This window comes from Lissotriton vulgaris, chromosome 10 (assembly GCF_964263255.1).
Source record: "Lissotriton vulgaris chromosome 10, aLisVul1.2, whole genome shotgun sequence".
NCBI classification, from domain to species: Eukaryota; Metazoa; Chordata; class Amphibia; order Caudata; family Salamandridae; genus Lissotriton; species Lissotriton vulgaris.
In genome coordinates this window covers 524453697-524477236 of record NC_141698.1, presented here as the reverse complement: position 1 = coordinate 524477236, position 23540 = coordinate 524453697, and the positions used below count along the sequence as shown (strand labels likewise).

At 55.6% G+C, this 23540-nt stretch overlaps 1 protein-coding gene across 4 annotated transcripts in view; it reads left to right on the top strand.

The window, feature by feature from the left end:
- FAM234A (family with sequence similarity 234 member A) overlaps positions 1-23540 on the top strand; it is a 460740-nt gene that overhangs the window by 403158 nt on the left and 34042 nt on the right. The gene's annotated exons all lie outside the window — the stretch shown is intronic.

The following is a 23540-nucleotide window of genomic DNA, read 5'->3' as shown; positions in this document are numbered from 1 at the left end:
GTTTTATTTACTGTAGCTGGGGCTACTTTACTTCCTGGTTGGGTATATTGTTATTTCTTATGTACTAAGGGTATATTCTACTACTTTTTTATGTACCGTGGGCTCCCACTCCGACGACGGGGAATGATTCAGGCATGTGAATCTATGAAAGACACCAATACTGGAGAACCACAGATTACAGGTAAGTAACTATTGTTCATATGATGCACCTGCCCATATACGTCCAACCCCTGATATGCTCGTCCCATGCGGCCATGTGCCGCCAACGGCTCGATCGCTATGGCAAACAACAGGGGCGAGAGTGGGCAACCCTGCGCGTGCCTCTCCCAACCATGCAAGCCTCGGATATTACGCCTCCCGTTTTGACCCTCGCCGTAGCGTTCTTGTTTAAGAGTGCTGTCCAGTCCACAAAATCCGCCCCCAATCCCATGGCGCTCATAACATGGAAAAGATACGGCCATTCCAGGCTGTCAAAAGCCTTTTCCATATCAACTGCAAATACCGCTGCCTCGTCCACCTCATAGGTGTCAGCCTCCAGAACGTGGAGAAGCTGTCGTATATTAAGCGCAGTGTTACGGGTCGGGATAAAGCCCGACTGGTCCACGTGGATCAGGGTGGTCATGTGGGGGAGTAGGCGCGTCGCCAAGATCTTGCTCAAGATCTTGTAGTCCAGGTTAAGCATGGACAGCGGGCGGTACGCCGATCTGTCCCAAGGTGGTTTGCCAGGTTTCAATAGGGGGACAATGAGCGCCTTGCCAGTGGTCTTCGGCAGACTGCCCAAACGTTTGGCCTCATTGTACAGCTGTGTTAGTCGGGGTGCCAGGAGGTCGGCGTAGGTGTGGTAGAACTCCGTCGGCAGGCCATCAGCGCCCGGTGTTTTGTTCCGCGCCATACTCTTGATGGCAACTTTCACCTCCCTTTCATCAATCTTAGCCCCTAGAGGTTTTGCAGCCTCCTCCTCCAATTTCGGTAGCTCCAGTCCCTCCAGGAAGCTCTGGAATTCAGCCTCCCGCGGATGCACCCGACTGCGATAGAGCTCCGTGTAATAGTCATGGAACAACTCATTTATCCCCCGTTGGTCGTATCGCGCCACTCCCGCTTGATCATTGAGTTCATGGAGGGGGCGTGGCTAAGCACGCAATGGCGACGGACGCTCTTGGGTAGAGCTCCGCTACCGGCTCCCCTTCCCTGAGCCAATTATCCGGCAATTTTGAACGTGGCCGCCCGAAACCTCGAGCGGACCCCCCCCGGAACCCGCCTCGGCACATTTGGCGAATTTTTGCTCCCGAGCTCCGACGGGGCCGACCCCGACCTCTCCCACAGCCCTCTTGCGGGACAGGGCGCTCCCGGGCCGGCGGCACATCCAGGAAAGACCGAGGCTTGGGCCCAGAAGACAGGCCCGACAGCCCACCCTCACCAAGCTGCCCGGGCCTCACGGGCTGCCCACTGCCTTGCCGGGTGGACCCGCTGGTGGTCCGGAAGACACCCTAAACTGCTGCAGACCGCCAGGGACGAGCCCGGGCGACGGGGAGAGCAGGCGCCCCCCGTTCGCGCCGCGGCCCCTACACACGACCGACCCCGGACCAAGGTGAGGCGCGGCGGGGCAGTGGTCGACCCGGGGGGGACGCGGGAGACGGCGGTTGCCCCAACGGCAGACTACCCCCCCCCGGAGGGACCACAAAGCAACCGGCGCCACCCGGGGTGCCCACCACGCTGAAGCGGACACCGAGGGGCCGGCAGGAGGCAGCAGCCCCCGAGCTAGGCACTGAGGGCCTGGAACCCTGACCGGGGGGCTGCGTACCACCGGGGACAGAACGGCCATCCCCCCCCCCCACACTGTAGACGCACGGAGGGGCGCTCCTGCGGACCCCCCCCCATGGAGGTGAAGGCTGCCAGAGAGACAGTGGGGCATGAGTGAAGAGAGGACCAGGCCCAGACCGACCTGCCCAGACCACACGGGCACACGTGTCACACACGCCCCCTCGGCCACTGCAACATTCGGGCCGGTGAGGCGCAACCATGGGGCGATAGGGCGAAGCACCCCCTGGTGGACCCCCTCCCCCCCCCCTCGGGGGCAACAACGACGGCCTAACCTGAGGAAATAGTTGGCACACGCAGAGTCCCCCACCCGGGAGCGAAGCGCATCAGGGGACACCATCACTGGAGCAGCACCGGGGACGACCCTGCCGGACAGGCGCCACCCGCACATGTCCGGGGGAGTGCGGACCCGCACCGGGACTGGTGGGGCCCCGCCGAAGGGGAAGACGGGCGGACCGATACACAAAATGGCCGCCGAGCAACTGGCTGCGAGGCTCGACAGCGTGCTGGCAGCGATGGAACGAATGGAGCAGTCCCTCCAGCAAACTAGAACCTCCCTGGAGTCCAAAATAGATGGGGTCGCAGTGGACCTGACCCTCCTGCGCGACGACCACAGGAAACTGTCCGACCGAACCAAGACCCTGGAAGGCGCAGTGAAGGAGATCGAGCCCAAGGTCACTCAGACAGACAGGCAAATGCAGGACCTCCTGAACAGAGTGGAGTTCCTGGAGGACAGGGCCGAGGATGCGGAAGTGAGGGCGAGGCGCAACAACATCAGACTTGTGGGGGTTCCTGAAAAATGGGAGGGGGCCCGCCCGGCCCAACATGTGGAAGACTGGCTGCGGACACTTTTGCCCGAAGGCTCGCTGTCACCACACTTCGTTGTGGAGCGCGCACATCGAGTGCCAACGAGGCCCTATACCACCGGCGCCAACCCGAGGCCGCTGCTCTTCAGGATACTGAACTATAGAGACAGAGACACGGTGCTGCGAGAGGCGCGGCGACTGGGCGAGGTACGCATAGACAATATAATAATAATAAAAGAGTTTATAAAGCGCCTGGTGACGCCATCCAGGCGTGTCCCCGCGCTGTGGAGAGAGTAGCAGGACGAAAGGCAGATATTATAGGGTGTACAGGTGGGTTTTTAAGAATTGTCTTGAAAATAGTTTCTGTTTCAGCTAGTCTGATATTCATGGGAAGGGCATTCCAGTTTTTAGCCACCAGCACGCGGAAGGAGCGTCCTCCCATCCTGGCCTTCTTTATCCGAGGAATTTTAAGGAGACCAGTTCCCATAGAGCGAAGTGCTCTATTTGGCTCATAGGGTATAGCTAAGTCTTTGAGGTATTCAGGGGCTTTCATGGAGTTAATCCTGTAGCATATGAGCAGTGCTTTGAAGAGGATCCTTTTTATTATAGGAAGCCAATGAAGAGCATCCAAGGTGGATTTAGAGGGAGCTCTTTTGGGTAACTTAAGGACTAACCGTGCTGCCGTATTTTGTAGGACTTGAAGCTTTTTCATATTCTTTTCAGTTGTCCCTAAAAGAAGCACATTTCCGTAATCAATACGGGAGGTGACTAGTGCTTGGGTCAGGGTGCGTTTGGCCTCTAGCGGAAGAAGATCTAGAGTTGGATTTAAGGTTTTTAGCACCCCAAAGCACTTCCCTACCACTTTGTGGACGTGACTGTCAAAGGAGAGTTTGGGATCAACCCAAACCCCCAGGTTCTTGGCTTCCTTGCCAGGGGTAGGTAAAGGTCCTAGACAGGAGGGCCACCAATCCTGAGTCCAGCTGGTATCGCTACCACCTATCACAAGAACCTCTGTTTTGGAGCCATTAAGTTTTAGGCAGTGTTGGTTCATCCAACCTGCCAGCTCCTGCATGCAGTTTTTGAAGTTGGTTGCAGCTACGGTAGGGGCTTGGGATAGCGAGATGAGCAGTTGGGTATCGTCGGCGTAGGATACTAATTTTATGCCATACGATTGTACCACATCTGCCAGAGGGGCCATATACAGATTGAACAGGGTAGGGCTCAGGGCAGAGCCCTGAGGCACCCCCTGTTCAAGTGCAATGCTGTCTGAGAGGAATGAACCTCTTTGGACCTAAAAGCTGCGGCCCAAAAGGAAAGCTTTAAGCCAACCTAGTGCTGTCTTAGTGACCCCAGCTTTGTTTAGACACTGTAGCAAGATGGAATGTGCTACAGTGTCAAACGCAGCGCTGAGGTCCAGCATGATGAGTGCCATTGTGTGACCCTCGTCCGCTCCTGCCCGAAGAGTTTCAGTCGCTCTTAGGAGAGCTGTCTCCGTAGAGTAGTTCGTTCTGAAACCAGATTGGGATCCATGTAGGGAGTTGTTGGATTCTAGGTGTGCCATAAGTTGTTTGTTTGCAATTTTCTCGGCCACTTTCGCGAGATAGGGAAGGAGGGAGATAGGTCGGAGATTTTCTAAAGTATCCTGACTGATGTTAGGTTTCTTTTTAATGGGCAATACTATCGCTTTTTTCCAATCTTCCGGAAGACAAGCCAAAGAAAAGGATACTTGAATGACATGCCTGAAATGGGGTTCCAGTACTTGTAGGCCAGTGGTTAGAACTTTTGGAGGGGCTGGGTCCCGGGGGGATCCTGATTTAACGCTTTTGCATATATTTATAAGCGTTTCCGTGGGAGGTACCGAAAAGTGTTGAAGACTCTGCACCATAGGATCAGTTTCTAAGCTTTCCTTGAAATCATGACCAGAGGTCATCTGTTCAGAGAAGTTGGCATAAATGGTGGTGATTTTCCTGGAGAAATGCTGAGCTATTTTATTGCAGGTTTCAGCCGAGTCGTTATAGGATTGATTGTCGTTGGTAAGCACCGAAATTTCTTTAAAAATTTTGAAGAGCTCTTTAGAGGAGTTCTCCGCTTCCCCTATGCGAATTTTATAGTGGAGAGCTTTGGAGGAGCGGATTTTTTTGTTATATTGTTTTTGTGCATTTTTGTACTGTGTTTTAGTTGCAGGACAGAAATTGGTGCGCCATTCTCGCTCCAATTTCTCACAAGCCGATTTGATAGCCTGAAGTTCAGGCGTGTACCAAGGATTAGATTTCCTCACCTTGTTAGGGTTTATCATTTTCCGAATGGGAGCGGTGGTGTCTAGGGCCTTTAAAATGTGATTTTGCAAAAGACTGTAGGCTGTTTCGCAGTCTGTGCCTCCCAGGGGACCTCCTGTTTCAAGTAGCTTATTAAAAGTCTCATGGGAAAAAAATTTCCAGTTCCGCCGTAAATAACGGTGATTGCAGGCTGGTTTAGGATCAGAATCGGATAGTTGGATGATGAATGGGATAATAAAGTGATCTGTCCAAGGGACCGGAATAGGGGAAGTGGCTTGTACTCCGGAACCATTCATAAAGATTGGGTCTAGGAGGTGGCCCAGTCTGTGAGTGGGATCACTGTTGATAAGGTCGAGCTGTAGAGAATGAAGTTCAGACCTGATGTCCTTAGCTTCTGTATCGAGGGGATCGTCAAAGTGGACGTTCATATCACCAAGCACGATCAGTCTGCTTTGCCTAATTGCTAAGTGTGCTGTGGCTTCTATCAGGCTGGTTGTGAAATCATCCAAACCACACACACCTCCCCAGACGGCACAGATGCCGCTAGGAAGTACCGACGGATAGAGCGGTGCTTCACCAGTCCTGAGCCGTAGCCAGGCGGGGTGAGGTATATACTTCTTACTAACCAGCCCACTGCTGATTATATGAGAAGATCCGGAACAGACACACCTGGAGGTTCAGGTGACTTTTCTGTGTCGTTCCTTCATTTTAACTTTTTCACTCATTTGTCACATTTGGTGTCTTGTTTGCAGTAGCCGTATATTTGTTGTCCTGAAGAAAGCAAGGCTATTGGCCAGTATTTGCTGAAACATGTCGACCACGTTACACCACTAGACAGGTCATAGCTTTACCCTGTCTTGGCTATTTTTTAATATTGGTGCTAGGAGCTACACCCTATTAAATTATCTTTTTGCTCCTTAAAACCAATTTTACTCACTCCCTCTTACTCTTCCTGGTTTTCCTTGCACTGCACACCACACTTTTTTATCCCTGTCAGTTACTTCACCAACACATATGGTCTCTACCAGAACACCAACACTTACTTATCAACAGGAAGGTTTATCCCTTTCTGTTGTAAAACCAAGATCCAGTATAGTGTTGGTCCTCGGAGCCCCAAATGATGAAGGGCGGTTCCGAGTGGTGACTGATGGGAGCCAGAGACCAGACACCGTTCTTGATCTGGCATGTTTTTCATCACTCCTCTCTGTCATATGGCTAGTGGGAGCGCTACACCGTCTCTGTCTCTGCTAATTAGCCTGTCTCACTTTTGACCCTCTGGTACCCTTTTGTGATTAATGGTTGTGAAATCATACAGTCTACCAGGAGACCTGTATACAAGAATGCCTGACAGAGAAAGTTGAGGTCCAAAGACTATAGTAAAAGAGCCGGCTTCACAGTGGTCAATTGTGATGGGGGAAAGAGAGCAGACTATAGGAGATCTGATGGCTATAGCAATTCCTCCTCCCCTTCCATCCTTTCTGTCTATTCTGGTGAGGGAGTAGCCAGGAGGCATAGCCTCTATAATGGCAGGGTCAGAAAATTCACCTAACCAAGTCTCGGTTAAAAACAGGATATCAAGTCCATCATCCTCAAGTAGATGATATATTTGAGTGCTGTGTTTACTAAGTGAGCGGCAATTGATTAGGCCAGCCTTAATCTGCCTAGTGATGGGAGTCTTAGTAGGTGACATAGTCGGCGTAAATGTGCACGAGGGGCAGTTATGCAGGGAAAGCGCCTCCATAGTATGATTGCATGGGAGAGGGACATCAGGGCATAAATCCAGCAGTATCTGCCTATCATATCGCAGCGGTAAGGGGTGAGGGTGGCAAGGAGTCCTGGCCCCGCGCCCCGTCCTGGCGCGGACGGGCGCAGACGGGCTGGACTTTGGCTCGACTTCGGCGCGCTTCCGGCGCGCCCGCTGCACGCGTCCGCTGCGCGGACGCGGACCTACGCACATTTTATAGGCGACCTAGGGGCGACTAGAGCGCTGAACTAGCAAACCTTCGCCCGGAAGTGCTGGGCTCCTCCTCCACCCTCCGCAACAAACGCCCAAGCTGGACGCGGCGGACCGGGGCGGGAGTGTTAGAAGTAAACAGAGTGATTTCAGGTGAGGCGCAGTTTAAAAGCTTACACAGTATTACAAAGGCATAAAATTTAGCAGCATTCGCCAAAGTTTTAAAACGCTATTGAAAATCAGCGCTCGCAGTGTAGCACACACAAGACACAATGCGTCGATCATGTTCTTCCCCGATTACACCATCCAGGTACAGCGCCAGAGGCACGACTTCATGGAAGTGAAGAGGAGGCTACGCACCGCGGGCCTCAAGTACTCCCTACTATTCCCTACCAAGCTGAGAGTAGTGGCGGGAGACAACACTTACTTCTTTAGCACACCCGTGGAGGCCAGTGAGTGGCTGGACGGGGGCACGGACACGGCACCCAAGCACTCTCGCGGGGGCGAGACGAGTACCAGGCCACGAGGACCGCGACGACGACGCAGACACAGGACCCAACAGTCCCAGCACGCGGAGGAGGGGGCGAGACACTCTCCCACACTAGACCAGATGCTCCAAGAACAACGCGATGCATTACAGAAGGTTTCTCAAATGAGCAACTCGCCCTCCCAAGGGACAGCCCAGGAGGACGGCCAACAGCCGGTACCAAGCGACGACGACGAGGCCATATATGGGATCCCGAACTCACAGATCTCGGTGGAACTGCCTATCGTCACGCCGCAAACCTCTGACCTGATCCACTGATTCTATAGGCGATGTTTGCATTGGCCTTGCCGCAACGAGGGGGGGCTGGCAGTGGTCGACTGGACAATGATGCGCGACTGGCGCCCGCCACTGCTGGGGACATCTCCCTCCCCCCCCCCCCCCCCCCCCTGCCAGCTGACCGAACAGTGGACACCTGGAACAGTGAGTAATGCCCTTATGGCACTAGTGGTGAGTAGGGAGGGCACTAAAGGGGTGGTCTTTCAGCACACATCCGCACCTGGCCGCACACAGGATGGGTCACTCGGAGCGTTGGACCGTAGTAGGTGGCCACTAACGCCCTGTATTGAGTGGCTCAGGGAAGTGACCTGCTTCCCCTAACTGACTATATATCCTTCTTGCCGAACTTGTGCTTAGCACGCACTGCCCCTTAGACAAGTAAGAATGTTCCTCTCCCTTGAGAGCATGGACGGTGGCCCGTTCCGCCACTGCCCTTTTGGTATTTTAGTGGGGATAGCCCGCTGTTGGTTGTTGTTATTCATTGTTTTTTTTCCCTGTCCTAATGGGTATGCACCTGTTACAACGCATTTTTTACTCCGCACTACCACTACAACGCAGGCATTACAACGCATACCATTACAACGCATTGCGCTGGGGGGCGCTCTAGGATAAGAGGTAAGTTTAATTTACTATCCAACACCTTCCCTAGGGTCCACGGGGACTGGAGTTAGAATAGTAAATTATACTTACCACTATCCAGCACCCCAAAGCGCTATGCGTTGTAACGGTATGCGTTGTAAATACCGCGTTGTAATGGTATGCGGAGTAAAAGTATGCGTTGTAACATCATATATCCGTCCTAATGTCTTCCCGAACTTTGCTGAGTGTACTGTGGGGGGTGGGAACGGGAGAGCTGGGAGAGCCACTGCTGGGGCCTTTGGTGGAGCCGCTGCTGTTGGGAATGTCAGGGAGGACTGTGTATTGCCAAAATGTCTGCCATAAAAATATGTACATGGAACATTAGAGGTATGCACACACCCGCGCGCAGGTATCAAATATACTCCTACTTGAAGAGGCAAAACGTGCAGGTCGCGCTATTGCAGGAAACACACCTGAGTGGGGCGGAGGTGACAGCGCTGAGGCGAAGATGGAGGGGACAACTGTATGCCACAGACTACTCCTCGTATGCCCGCGGAGCGCTGCTGTGGGTAAAGCCGGGAACTCCCTTTGTAATGTTAGAAGTTCACACAGATACGGAGGGGAGGTATGTCCTGGTGAAGGGTCGCTTAGACGGGCAACCAGTGGTCCTGGCGTCCATTTACACTCCAAACACGGATCAGGGCACCTTCCTGGCGCGCATCTCAGAGAAATTGGCGCCCTGGCACGGCGTCCCATGGATACTGGGAGGCGACTATAACACGGTACTAGACCCAGTGCTGGACCGCTCGGTCCCGCCAATGCCAGAGGCAACATCCCAGGGGGCCACGAGGGCACTCACACAGTGGGCGGCACAGTGGGATCTGAAGGATGCATGGCGTGCGCACAATCCTGATGCTAGGGTGTACTCTTATTTCTCGGGAGCACATACGTTACACGTTCGCCTTGACAGGTACATGGTATCAACGGAAATGTTGCCGCATATCACTGACTCTCAATACCTGGGTCGGACACATTCGGACCACAACCCCCACACACTACACATGGCTTGGGAACGCCCGCGCCCACCAATCCCCACATGGCGACTGCAACCTGCGTTACTGCTAGATGGCCCCTTTAGAGACTCCCTGCAGGCCTGCGTAGCACAATACTTCACTGACAACTCAGATACAGCATCCTCCCCGAGAGTAGAGTGGGACGCATTCAAGGTGGTGGTAAGGGGACATTGCTTGAGCACTCAGGGGAGCATACGGCGGAAGCTGGAGGAGGACTTGCGCAGGGTGGAAGCGGACTTACTCGGCAGGGAACAGGAGGCGGTGGGAGGCGCAGGAGACCGGCTGCAGGCGGCCCGGGCGGAGCACGAAATGCTACTGGAACGGCTGCGACACGTCAACTTTGCGGCCCATTCGGCGCGGGTGCACCAACACAGTGACAAGCCCGGTAGGCTATTGGCCTGGTTAGTCAGGCAGGAGGAACTCACGGAGCCAGTATCCGTCATCCGCACGGCTGAGGGAGAGCTAGTGTACACCCAAAGCAGGATACATCAAGCGTTTGTGGGGCACTATCAGGCCCTATACAAATCGCAACTGAGAGTCTCCGCGGCCTACATAGCAGAATACCTGGCGGACATCCCACTGCCCTCCCTTATAGGCTCGCAGCAGGACGCCCTGGGGGCGCCATTCTCCCCGGAAGAAATGCGCGAGGCCATTTTCGCACTGTCCAACGGCAAATCACCTGGCCCGGATGGACTACCCGCCGAATTCTTTAAGGCGTGTTCGGACACGCTGGTTCCGGAGCTGCTCAAATTGTACCATACTGCGATGGAAGAATCAGCACTCCCAGACTCGCTCAACGAGGCAAACCTGGTCTCGCTGTTGAAACCGGGCAGGGATGGCGCACTCATGGGGTCCTATAGGCCGTTGGCCATGCTGAATACCGATTATAAAATCTTCACCTCCCTCCTGGCCCGCCTCTTAGCCCTGGAGGCACCAACTCTGGTGCATGCGGATCAAAACGGCTTCATGCCGGCGCGGAGCACGTCTCGTAACCTTCGCCGCCTCTTCCGGATTCAGGAAGCGGCTTTGACGCATTGGCCTGGATCGGGATGTCTGGTCTTAGACCTGGAGAAGGCCTTCGATTCAGTAGAATGGCCATACCTGGGAGCAGTGTTAGACAGATTCGAGGTGGGAGATGCCTTTGCTGACATGGTCGGACTGCTCTACCAGAGACCCAGTGTCCGAGTGAGGACGGGTGGGCTGTTGTCGGAGAAGATCAGGGTGCGCAGAGGCACCAGGCAAGGCTGCCCCCTGTCGCCCCTCCTCTTCTCTTTAGCCATTGAACCACTGGCGGCTCTGCTACGGGACAGAGGAGCGGAATGGGGGATCCCATTGGCTGACGGAACGCACACAGTCTCACTCTATGCATGACCTGCTGCTTTATGTGCGGGACCTCACCGCGGTACCAGCCGAGCTATCGGACATCTTCCAGACCTTCGCGGAGGTCTCGGGCCTCAGGGTCAACTGGGCCAAGTCCGGAGTATACTCGTTCAGCCGAGACCAGGAGGAATGCGATGTGCACCTTGGAGGAGCCCGGCTCGCTTGGTACCCGACCACGTTTAAATACCTAGGGCTGCACATCTATAGAGACCCACAGGACATACTGGAGGGCAACCTGGTGCGCGCCATTTCCTCCCTGCGAGCCCAGATGTCCTTCTGGAAAACTCTGCCGCTGAACGTGCCCAGCCGAATAGCTCTTTCCAAAATGATAGCGCTCCCTAGGCTACTCTATCACTTCGCGAATATCCCCACGTATGTCCCCACGCGGATATTCCGCGACCTGGAATCAATGCTTTCGCGGCTTGATCTGGAACGCGGGACGACCACGAGTGGCGCTGGCTAAACTGTACTCCCCGACTGCGGAGGGAGGATTGGCTGTCCCCAACATGGAGCTGTATTACCTAGCTGCACAGCTCCAATGGGTGACGTACTGGCTCAGCGATACGCATCTAGACGATACGACCACTGCGGACTACCAATGGACCCACCCCCAGGTTTGCGCCCTGTTTCACCCATTGACCAAAGGACCCCGTCCTCTACCCTTGCATATGGCCGTGGCCCGCAAATGCTTTCTCCGTAGCCTGAAGCTGACACAAAATGACAGACCGTATGCTCCTGCCCTCCCCCTGCTGGGCACCCCCAGGAGGAGCGGGATGGTTACGCCGCGCAATCTGGACCACTGGATCACAGCCGGAGTAGAGACCATGGGTGACCTGTATGCAGACGGGGCCCTGCTCCCATTTGCGGAACTATCGGAAAACACGGGACTCCCGGCTGGGCAATTCCTACTCCATGCGTCGGTACTGCGGGCATACACTGACTCCTGGGGTGACATCCAGGATGAGCCGCCGATACACCACCTGATCCAATATCTACATGTAATGGGCAGAGGCTCGCACATCACGCATTGGTTAGCACAGACGCTTCTCATCCACACGCAAAAACCCACACAGCAGATTAGGGCTAAATGGGCGGCGCACCGAGGAAGGGATTGGACAGATAAGGAGTGGAACCTAGTCCTAGCTAGTCCCGTGAACGTCCCCCGCAATTCCCGCTTCCGTGTCATTCAACTGTACATATTGCACCAGGCATACCTAACGCCAGATAGAATAAACAGATACTTCGCGATCGACACTGCCGTTTGTCCCAGATGTGACCTGCCGGGTGCAGATATCCTGCACATGCTTTGGCACTGCCCAACCCTGACCGCGTACTGGGGAGAGGTGACTTCACTCCTGAATCACAGCATGGGCCCGGGTCTGCCGGACACGTGGGAGGCGTGCATTCTCGGACTCTATAAAAGAACCAAACTGAACAAAACACAGGCACGGTTCTGGGATCTGGGCTTCATCACGGCCAAACGGCTGCTCACACGACATTGGAAACGGCGGGAACCGCCCACCCCGAAACACTGGTTCACATCCTTTACTAACTGGGCCAGGGCGGAAGGCACGGCGCTTCACCGAGAAGAAATAGCGGGTCTGAGGCAGTTCCCGATAGCACAGCTCTGGGATGGCATCCTGGGGTCCCTGCAGGGGGAGGGCGCTGTCAGGGGGCTCACGTAGAATAAGCGACACCGGAGGTGGGCCACAGAGGTCAAAGCTCTATTGCAGGAACCACCGCATGCGGCGCCGCCCCCCCCCCCCCCCGACACCGACACGGATCACCCAGCGCGCAGACCTCAGACACGGCTCGACGCCCACGCGGGCGCCCACCAGCAGTCATTGCCCAGCAATACGCCCCCAGCACAGGGTTGCCGACATCGCCCCCGCAAGTACACTCCACCCCCCCCACCCCCTTCCTCATATATGTTCACTTGTTTGTAGTATCGGACCCCTGCTCACCGGCGGTGGCCTCTCCAACCCCCCATGCTACGGTGGGTAGAAGCCGTCAGCGGCGCTCCGGGCGGCGTCTGCAGGCGTAGACGCCGCTTGATAGTTGATGCACCGACAGCGAGGCTACTCCACCTGACTGATACATGCTCCACTAACGAGGCCGGCGACCGGCGAAAAACCATGGCCCAAAGGTGCTGTCCCACTTTAAGTCCGAGAACACTTGCGCATGCACACCACTGACCTCCTGATGTACTGTAACATCATCGACATATATCACACTGTTCAGAGGTGTCTCCTACCAACACCGTGCAAATGGGACAGACTTTAAGTGGAGAAGCCACGATAGGAACATTGGGACATACCGATACGAACTGTTTTGTTTGGTTTGCTGATTTCATGGCTTAGTTCTAGAAAAAATGAAAAATAAGACGTCATTTATGGACCTTTTCTTTTCTTGATTCAAGGTAATGTGACTATACTATCTATGACCTAGTGTACCGGGGACACAAGGGGCGCAATGACACGCCCTCTTATGCAGACTTGCACCCTCACGATTTACCGTTCCTTTGCAGCCGGCCCGCAGGGTTGTAGGCTTTGCTATATGTACTGCACCTTTGAACATTAATAAACGTCTTAAAAAAAAAAAAAACAAATTGAGTTCATGGATGATCGAACTCCGGCGAGCCGGATTGGCTAGCCATGCCAAGAGCGCCCCGCATTTGTTCCGTTCCAAATGCGCACGTCTACGGTAGGCTTTGTGATCGAAGCATCTGAGGCGCTCTACCGTCGCCGCCACCGGCTCCCTCGCCTCAAGAAGTACCTCCTGAGCGTCTGGGCGCTCAGGTCGGTCCCTCTCCAGCCGGCGTAGCTTCGCGTCCTCCTGGTCAATTGCGCCGAGCAGGGCCTTCCGCACCCCCGACCCCGCCGCAATGCAACATCCGCGCACCACCGATTTAAAGGCATCCATTCGATTGTCGCCGATCCCGCAGTCCCCGCTTTCTCTCGAAAATACGACTCTATATCCGTGGCTATCGTGGCCCGGAAGACCTGATCGTCTAGCGTCTCTGGGCGAAGTTTCCAGGTGGGAATACGCGGGCGGCATCGCGACCATCGCTGGTGCAACAGCAGCGGGTTATGGTCGGAAATCGTGCGCGTAAGGTATTCGCTATGGGTCATTTCACCGTGCACTACCGGGGAGCACAGGAAGGCGTCTATGCGGACGTGAAGTTTGTGAAGCGAGGAAAAGAAGGAGTAGTCCCTGTCTGCCGGGTGGTGGGCCCACCAAGTATCAATTAGCCCCCATCGCCGCTGCCAGTTGGAACGCGCAAGCGCCAGTCTGCTCGCTGGTGCATTTAGTAAAGGGGGATGTGACCGGTCCAGTGCAGTATCAGATACACAATTGATGTCCCCCCCAAGGAGCAGAGGGCCCATCAAGAACGGTGTTAATGTGTGGGACAGCAAGGAGAAGAAGGCAGGTTGGTCCACGTTTGGTGCATATATGCATCCCAGCGTGATGTCCCTCCCATCTAGTCTGCCCCTCACTATTACATACCTTCCCTCCGGGTCAATAAGCTGTTGCGCGCAGTGAAAGGGTACCCCCGCCCTTATCCATATGGCCACTCCTCTGGCATAGGCCGAGTAATCCGTGTGGTATACCTGTCCCCGCCATCTACGCTGCAATGCTTTCCCTTCCTGCGCTAAGAGATGCGTTTCCTGGAGGAAGGCCATGTGTATGCCTCGCCGAATTAAGAATGAGTGGATCTTGTGGCGTCTATGCATGGTGTGCATCCCCCTTACATTCCACGTGAGGCAATTGTATCCTAAGTCAGGTCCCATGGTAGTACACATTGTGGTCCATACAGTCCCCTATGGGAGCCTCTGACACGTCCAGAACCCACCCCCCACCCCTCAGACCCAATTGCAAATAGTTCTACGCAACTCCCTCTCCCCAGGACAGACAACCAACGTGGCAACCCCATCCAAACCCTGCAAAACAAGCGTCAATCAACAAGTGTAGGCTAGGCTATGTGGAACGTCAATGACAGTCAGGTCTGGAACTCCCCCCCGCCCCCCTCAAATATTCAAATACCCCACCCAGTCTACCCTCCTCTGCAACAGTACAATGTTGAGCAATAGAAGCCAGGTGACCCCTACCACCCCCCCCCCCCCCCCCCCCCCCAATAACAAGCAGTACTCCCCTCGTGGCCCAATACCTTGTGACAGTGCGTCTCATGTCCTCACAGCCGCTTCAGCCTAAGATGCCGTCCGCCGTCTGCGGGGTAACCACCGGGAGCTCCGTCTCGGAGAGGCCATGTGAGCTGCTGGAGCCCGGGCTCAGTTCAGCATTCTGTGAGTGCTCCGAGCCGTTACCGGAGGGGCTGACCTCCCCCTGGCTGATGGCCGCCACCACCGCCTTGTTTCTCTCCCGTCGCCAGCCAGTGGGGGAGCCAGGTCGTCTCGATGGTGTCGATGCAGGAGATCCGCGTCGAGGCGTGTTCGCAGCGGGGGTGTCTCTGTGAGAAGTTGGCCTGATATTCAGTGTTCACTATGTATCAGTCCAAACAACCCTTATGGTGATTGGTTGTAAGTCAACCGATAGACCAGCTATCCTAGTAGCATGGATACGAGCAGTCTTCGGGCTAAACCCTAGAGGGCGTGTTAAGCCAAGCGCCGGGCTCATCAGATAAGAATCACTATCGCCACCGTCTGGGGGCCCTGGCGGTTCGGGTGTCCCTGCCTCGGCGGCGTCGGGTGCTCTGGCCCCGGCGCCGCCGACGGCTCCGACCCCGGCGCCGCAAGGGCCTTCGGGATCGGCGCCTGCTGGTCTTCCGGCCTCTCCGGCGCCGTTGCCATCGGGGTTACCCCCGACGCCGTCCCCGCGCGGCGCCGGTTCTCCGGTGCCGGCTCCGGCCGGCAACGGGGCTCCGACGCCGGCTCCAGGCGGCGCCGTCCCCTTACCTTCCCCGACGCCGGACGCGGAGTCGGACCGGCGTCGCTCGACGCCGGGCTCGGCGCCGGTGGGGCCCATGAACCCCGAGGAGCCGGTCTACATCGTTGACTCCGAATACGGAGAAGATGAAGAGTTCGGTGAAGGTTGAGAGGGGTCCGAGGACCCTCTGTCACGCGAGTGCCAGTATGACCCGGACTGGACAGGTGACTTGGGGGATGCCAGTGGTCTGGACGACTCTCCTAACCCTGGTTTGATCTCTCCTCCTTCCGTGGCATCGGTGGAGGGAGCTGCATATTCAGTGGTGCTGATGAGGGCTGCCAAGGCCTTACACCTTGAGCTCCCCGTCGCGGCCGTGAGGCCTAACATCCTCACTGAGGTCTTCAAACCGCAGTCATGCCCACAGGAGCCACTGCTGCCGTTTAATGAAGCCTTGTCGGACGTTCTGTTGGGCACGTGGTCCAGGCCCGCTTCAGGTGCGCCTGTTGATCGGAACGTGGCCAGGCGCCACCGTCCTTGTCCGGACGACCCCAAGTTCCTGTCTACCCACCCCACTCCTGAGAGTCTGGTGATCCAGGCCTCGACCTCCCAGTCCGCATTCCCGTCGGCCCCGCCCGACCGGGAATCCAAGAGGTATGACCAGTTTGGCAAGAAGGTCTTCTCGTCCATTAGTTTGGGCCTGCGGTCTTGCAACACCGCTTGCCTCTTGGGCCGCTACGCCCACTCTGTGTGGGATACGGTCGCGGAACTGCTGCCAGAATGCCCCATGGAGGTGCGGGCAAAACTCGGTCAGGCTGTGGCTGAGGGCCGAGATGCAGCGAAATATTCGATACGGTGTGGTCTTGATACGACCGACTCGCTGGGCAGAGCTATGTCAACGACGGTGGCGATTCGTCGCCACGCCTGGCTGAGATCCGCCAACTTTTCGGCAGATGTCCAGAATACATTGATGGACATGCCGTTCGATGGCTGTCACCTGTTCGGTGACAAGGCGGACCACGCGCTGGAACGCTTCAAGGACTCCAGGGTCACGGCCAAGTCCTTGGGTCTCTCGACCCAGCGTCAGCAACCGGGTTCGTTTCGTCCCTTTCGTGGCCAAGGAAGGGGCGCCCCCACACGTGCTGCCAGCCACGCGCCGCAACAATCCTTTCAACGCGGTGGCGGCCGTGGAAACCGCCGTGGTGGCGGTCGGGGACAACGGCGGGGTCAGACCACACCTCCCCCCGCAGCATCTGCCTCAAAATCCTCCTAGTCCGTGCTTTCGGCCCCATGTGACGCCAGTGGGTGGCAGGGTTCGCCATCACCACGCTCACTGGCGCACGATCACTTCGGACAGGTGGGTGCTGCAAATCGTCCGAAGGGGCTACTCCCTCCCCTTCGAGACCACTCCTCCAGCCATGCCACCGCAGAACCACCGTGTGTCGGGGGACCACTTGACACTTCTGCAGGAGGAAGTTACGGCCCTCTTGGCCAAGGGGGCCATCGAGCGCGTTCCTGGGCCAGAAGTAGGGCGTGGTTGCTATTCCCACTACTTTCTGGTACCCAAGAAGGACAAGGGGGGCCTACGTCCTTTCTTGGATCTAAGGAACGTCAACGGCTTCCTCCGGAAGGAGAAGTTCAAGATGTTGACGTTAGCTCAGGTCTTGGCTGCTCTAGACCCACAAGACTGGATGGTAGCGTTGGACTTGCAGGATGCCTATTTTCACATCCCGTCCTGCCGGCCCACCGGCGTTACCTGCGGTTCACGGTAGGCCTGGAGCACTTTCAGTTTATCGTGCTTCCCTTCGGCCTTACCAGCGCCCCACGGGTGTTCACAAAGGTGATGGCGGTGGTCGCAGCCCATCTGCGCAGGTTGGGGGTTTCAGTCTTCCCCTACCTAGACGACTGGTTGTTGAAGGCGGGCTCGCCCCAGACAGTCGTCCACCACCTTCAGATGACGGCAGACCTCTTGCACGACCTGGGGTTCTCCATCAATGTGCCGAAATCACACCTGTGTCCCTCTCAAAAGCTCCTTTTCATCGGAGCTGTTCTGGACTCGGCGCAGTTTCGGGTTTATCCTCCGGAAGGGCGGGTCCGGGATATACAGGCTTTGATTCCCATCTTTCAGCCGCTATCCCGGGTTTCGGTCAGGTTGACGCTGCGGCTGCTGGGACTGATGGCTTCCTGCATCCTTCTGGTGCATCACGCCCGGTGGCGGATGCGGGCTCTGCAGTGGTACCTGAAGTTTCAGTGGGCCCAGCATCAGGGCAACTTGTCCGACCACGTCTTGATCTCGGAAGCTCTGCGCCTCTGGCAATGGCTGGAACGTCAGGGCGTGACTCTGACGGTTCAACACCTGGCAGGTTCTCTGAACGCCAGGGCGGACGAACTCAGCCGTCGGTGCTCGATGGATCACGAATGGCGTCTGAACTCGGACGTGGCGCGAGGCATCTTTCTGCAATGGGGAGAGCCTTGGTTAGATCTATTCGCCACAGAAGAGAACGCGCAATGTCATCAGTTCTGCGCGTTGGAGTTTCCAAGACGGCACTCGCACGGCGACGCCTTTCGGCGCGAGTGGAGTTGCGGTCTGTTATACGCCTTTCCGCCTATACCACTTCTGCCCAGAGTGCTGAAGAAGATCAGGCGCGACCGGGCCCAAGTTATCCTTGTGGCTCCGGACTGGGCTCGAAGGTACTGGTATCCCGAGCTACTCAGCATGTCAGTCGGTCCCCCGATCCGCCTGCCCCTTCAGGAGGACCTTCTGTCGCAGCAGCAGGGGACGGTCCTCCACCCGAACCTGTCCAGTCTCCACCTCCATGCTTGGAGATTGAGCGGCAGCAGTTGAGGCCATTTGACTTGCCTCCTGAAGTCTGTGATGTTATTCTGGCAGCCAGGCGTCCCTCCACTAAGTCGGTATACGCCTGTCGGTGGAACAGATTTGTGGCATGGTGCACAGCAAAGGCTGTGGATCCTCTTTCTGCCCCTCTTTCGGAGGTTCTTCTGTTTCTTCTTTCTCTTGCCCAGCAGGGCTCTGCTCTGGGCACTATCAAGGGCTACCTTTCTGCCCTTTCAGCCTTTTTAAGGCTTCCTGATCAGCCTTCTTTGTTCAAATCCCCGATTGTAACTCGATTCTTGAAGGGCATCACTCACATGTTTCCACCTGTTCCGTTTGTGATGCCTCAGTGGGATTTGAACCTGGTTCTGACCTTTCTGATGTGTGCTCCCTTTGAGCCCCTTCATTCTTGCCCTCTCCGTCTCCTGACTTTAAAGACGGCTTTCCTGGTTGCCATCACCTCTGCCAGGAGGGTGAGTGAGCTCCAGGCTCTTTCTGTCAAACCTCCTTTCTTGTCCATTCATCCTGACAAGGTGGTTCTGAGGACTAGACCTTCTTTCCTGCCCAAGGTTGTTTCGGCCTTTCACATCGGGCAGTCCATCACCCTCCCTTCCTTCTTCCCGCCTCCGCATCCTTCAAAGGATGAAGAGCGTCTCCATCGTCTGGACCCAAAACGTGCGCTTTCATTTTATATGGATCGCACACGCCAGTTCCGGGTGGATGACCAACTGTTTGTTGGCTACGTGGGTGCGAAGAAGGGACGGGCGGTCCATAAACGGACCATCTCTCGATGGGTCGTTCTCTGCATCAAAGCGTGCTACTCTTTGGCTCGAAAGGAGCCTCCTGTTGGGCTGAGGGCCCATTCCACTCGGGCCACGGCGGCTACTACTGCCTTGGGCCGGGGAGTCCCTTTGCAGGACATTTGCCAGGCGGCTACGTGGGCCTCGCTGCACACTTTCGCGAGGCACTACTGCCTGGACAGTCAAGTCCGGAGGGATGGCTTCTTTGGCCGTTCTGTCCTCCAGGACTTTCTGGTGTAGGAATGTATTGGTTCGCAGACCCACCACCGGGGTTGGTATTGCTGGGGTATCTATTCTAAGGTAAGGATTCTAACACTAACGTGTTTCTTTCAGATGAACAAGTTACTTATCTTCGGTAACGATATATCTGTAAGAAACATTAGTTAGTGTTAGATTCCTTACCGAACCTACCCATCCTCCCCGTTCTGCGAACTGATACCTAGGGTTAAGGACATCCCTTTCAGGGCCCTAGTTTTACATGGCACCAGTGTTGTTTCTCTCATGGCTCTGCGTCTCCTGGCGCGGAAAAGCTGTGTACAAAGAACTGACGTCAGCGCGCGGAGGCGGCGTCTATATACTCCAGCGACGTCATCACGGCGCACGACGCCGACGACGGACGCGGAGCCGCAGGGGACGCCTGCAGACGACGCCTACCGACGCGCAGGGGTACTGCTACGCAAAAGTTTCCGGATCCAGACTGACGCCTGGGGATATTCTAAGGTAAGGAATCTAACACTAACTAATGTTTCTTACAGATATATCGTTACCGAAGGTAAGTAACTTGTTCGTTAGTGTTCTCGGGCGAACCCGATAAGGTAGGTCGAAAACGACAGTGGTTCTGGACCCTTGGATAGTGAGGCTATGCTGGGGCACCGAAATGCCGAAGTTACCTAGCCCAGGGGCTGCGGCTGCATAGGTCTGAAAATACGTCGGGAATCCTCGTTGACGAACCAGGAGCCTGAAGAAAGAGTTGCTGGCAGGCGACCAGTGAAGATTGTTCGAAGTGATCCAAGCCTGGATCGAAGATGGATGACACCTGAAAGCAGAGGGGACCAAGTTCTTAATCACTAGCCAGTGATCAGATGGCACCAGGCGGGCACCGGATGGTAGTCACCTCGACCAGGTGAGTGGGCGACGCTGGGCTCTGCAGTCTCACGGACCAGGAGGCGTTGTCGGCGACCAGGATGGAGGTGCGAGCTGTCCCACGATGGTTGATGCTGTCGACGTCGCTGGACCCAGGATTGGGGCAACAAGTCTTGGCAAATTCAAGCCCACACGGTGGACTCAAAATGGCGTCTGGAGTGGACCAGGAGGGTCCGGGGTGCTCCTCTTTTGGAAGGGAGCCAGCGCCAGTCTGGAGCAACCAGACCAGCAGTGGTGATGTCGTCGGGCGTCGTCGGGAAGGCCACAAGCCAGCGGGCTAGTAGCCAGACAACGCGGTGAGCAGCAAAAAGCAGAAGGGCCCCACGCAGATCTCGTGGATGCTGGGGGGCTGGACTTCGGTGCTGGAGCTGCTCAGGGTCGGGGCTTCTCGGACCCCAAAGCACTCACCAGAGGATCCCTCGGCGGTCGTGCTGGATAGAAGTTGTGCAGTTCTGATGATGGCCGGTCCCTCGAGGTCTCGTCGCACCTACGGTTCTCAGCTTAGCTGTAGAGGTAGGTAGAGGTCAGAGGTGCCAGGGAAGCCGGGTCTCGTCGAGCTGGTCAGTCGGATTCTGGAGGAAGGACGTGCAGCAAACCGCAGAGTTCTTAGATGGTGCCTGCGGATGCAGGGCGACTACTCCTTAGCCACAAGGGAGAAATCTTGAGAAGAAGTCGAGAGTTCCTTTCGTAGAAAGTAGTTTCTTGATTCAAAGATGATCTAATTTGGAAGGGGGCCCGCTCCTATCTTTATACTAGAAAAAGGGGCTGGCACGCGACTAGGTGCTGCCCATGGGTGGGACCAGGAAGGGGGGTGGTTACACCCCTCTCCCATGCCGGACTTTCCCCAGGCCAGGGAACTGGTTCTAGCCGGCAGATGCGTAGTGGGCACCGGGGTGCCACTTGCAGTCACCTTCCTGAAAAGCCCTGCCTACCCAGGATACACAAAACCCTGTCTGGGATGGTGCTAGCACCGCCCCTGACAGGAAACCCTTTGTCCAAGCTCCCCTCGCTGGAAGGACTCCCAGCTGCAGGGGGTCAGACTCGTGTCTGTGGTGGCAGCATCGATTTTGTGATGTTGAGGCTTGAGTTAACTTTAACCGGGGTTCACAGTTACATACATGTTGTGTCCCTCTAGAAGGGTGGAATGCTAACCCCGTCACCAGAATTGGCGAGGGGTTAGTATTCCAATTCGTATGACACCTTACTCGACATGTTTGGATAAAGCGATACCAAAGATAGCATTTAACCGCGAGGATTATAATGCATTTAGGAGTATATGGTATGCGTTATCATGGAACAGCTATTAGGACTTGGTTCCGCAAGCTGCAAACGGGCTCAGCTCATGCCAGAGCACCATTTTACACGATTCCAAGCACTCTGCCTTCAGGATTGTCAAGGCCTGCCATAGGAGTGACTGATAGGAATCTGTGTGTCCATTTTTAGGGTTAGATATAGGTATACTATATCTAAAGCAAAGGGTGATTACACCACCTTGCCCCAGCTGTCGTGCAGCCAGTTGTCAGATTTAGATGGCCATCCAGGGGTGGCATAATACATGCTTCAGCCCCTGGTAGGCCCTGGGTACACCTATGCCCTGAGTTACAGGGTCTGATAAGGTGGCCCAGTACCAATTGGAAATGTACCTAAGGTACATGGAATCCATTTTAGAGAGAGAGCAGTAGGCCTGGGGTCCTGATTGGCAGGGCCCCAGGTCAACTAAGTCGGAAAACCAGCAAAACACCAGGCAAAAAGTTGAGGGCAACCATAGTCAGGTATCCACCTTCCTACACAACCCCCTTCCCCCCCAAACGAAAGGAGATAAGGCTATCCTTGACCAGGTAAGCCTATATTGCCTGAGTGGCCATATGAGGTGGTACATGCACTGGCATGGTTACCCCCTGTATCAGGGTCCACTAAGCAACCCCTCACCCTAAGGGTATCTGAGGGTCTCCACCATAGGGAATCACTACCTGTGGTGTGCTTTGGCAAAGTAAAAGGCTGGTGTGGGAATGGAGTACTGAGTGAGACTCCACTACTGTTGGGCTCAACTTCCTCCAATCACTATCCACCATATGTGCCTTTCTTTCCAGTACTGAGTTGCTAGGAGCTCTCAGGGTCAACCTCTGGCTACCTAAAGCTGGAGGCTGAGTCCCTCTGTTTGGCTTACTGGAGGGACAGGTCAGGTTTGGGGTTTTTATGCCCCAGGTTTGCCTGTGCCCAGCAGTGTCCAGCTGTGGGAGTTCCCTAACTAAGTTTAAGGGGGATCCCTCAGGAGTGTGTCTTATTTTCACTTGGCTAGGACTACTAGCTTCAGTGATCCTAATCTGCTGATTGGGAAGTTCTTTTGGACAGGGGGCCCTTTGGGGTCCACCACTGGCCTCCCTGACCTTTACAGCCCTGGGCTGATTGAGGCAGGGTAGAGAGGGGCAGGTTACCTGCTCCAGACTGGGTCACACCTGGGAAGGTTCCACTGCCATCAGGGGCTCTGCCAGGCTAGGTCTGACTACCTCTGGGGCAGTTCCTTCACCAGGGGTAGAGTCAGTTCCCTGAGGAGGCTGGCTCTCACCTAGTGTCTGGGAGGGGGAAGACTTGTCTTCCTCCTCAATGCTCTCAGTTTGGGTGGAGTGATCCATTGTTTCAGGCTTCACAACCCCACTATCTGTCTGAGTAGAGGCTGAGACCATTCCAACCTTGCCAACCTTTTCAGGAGGGCACTCAGTCTGTGTTTGGGCTGTGACTGTCACAGCCCTCCTATCCTGTTCTGGAAAGTCTGTCTGAGCCTGGGCAGTGGCTACCACTGCCCTTCCAACCTTTCCAGGGAGGACTGGTGCTTGGGCTGGGGCTGTAGCTATTACTGCCCCACTAACCTTTCTGGGTAGGCCTATCATCCTGGAGTGGGTTTCTTGTTCCACCTCAGCCCATGCTGAGAGTTCCAGGTCATTCCCCAGTAAGCAATCTACAGGTAGGGTGTCTGTCACTGCCACTCTCATGGGCCCTGTGACATTACCCCAGCTGAGCTCGACTACTGCCATGGGATGCCTTCTCTTCACTCCATGAACGTCTGTCACCTGATAAAGGAAACCAGGGGTCAGTTGAGCAGAGGGGACCAGATGGTCAATCACCATGGTGATGCTGGCTCCTGTGTCTCTGTATGCCTCAACTTTCTGACCATTG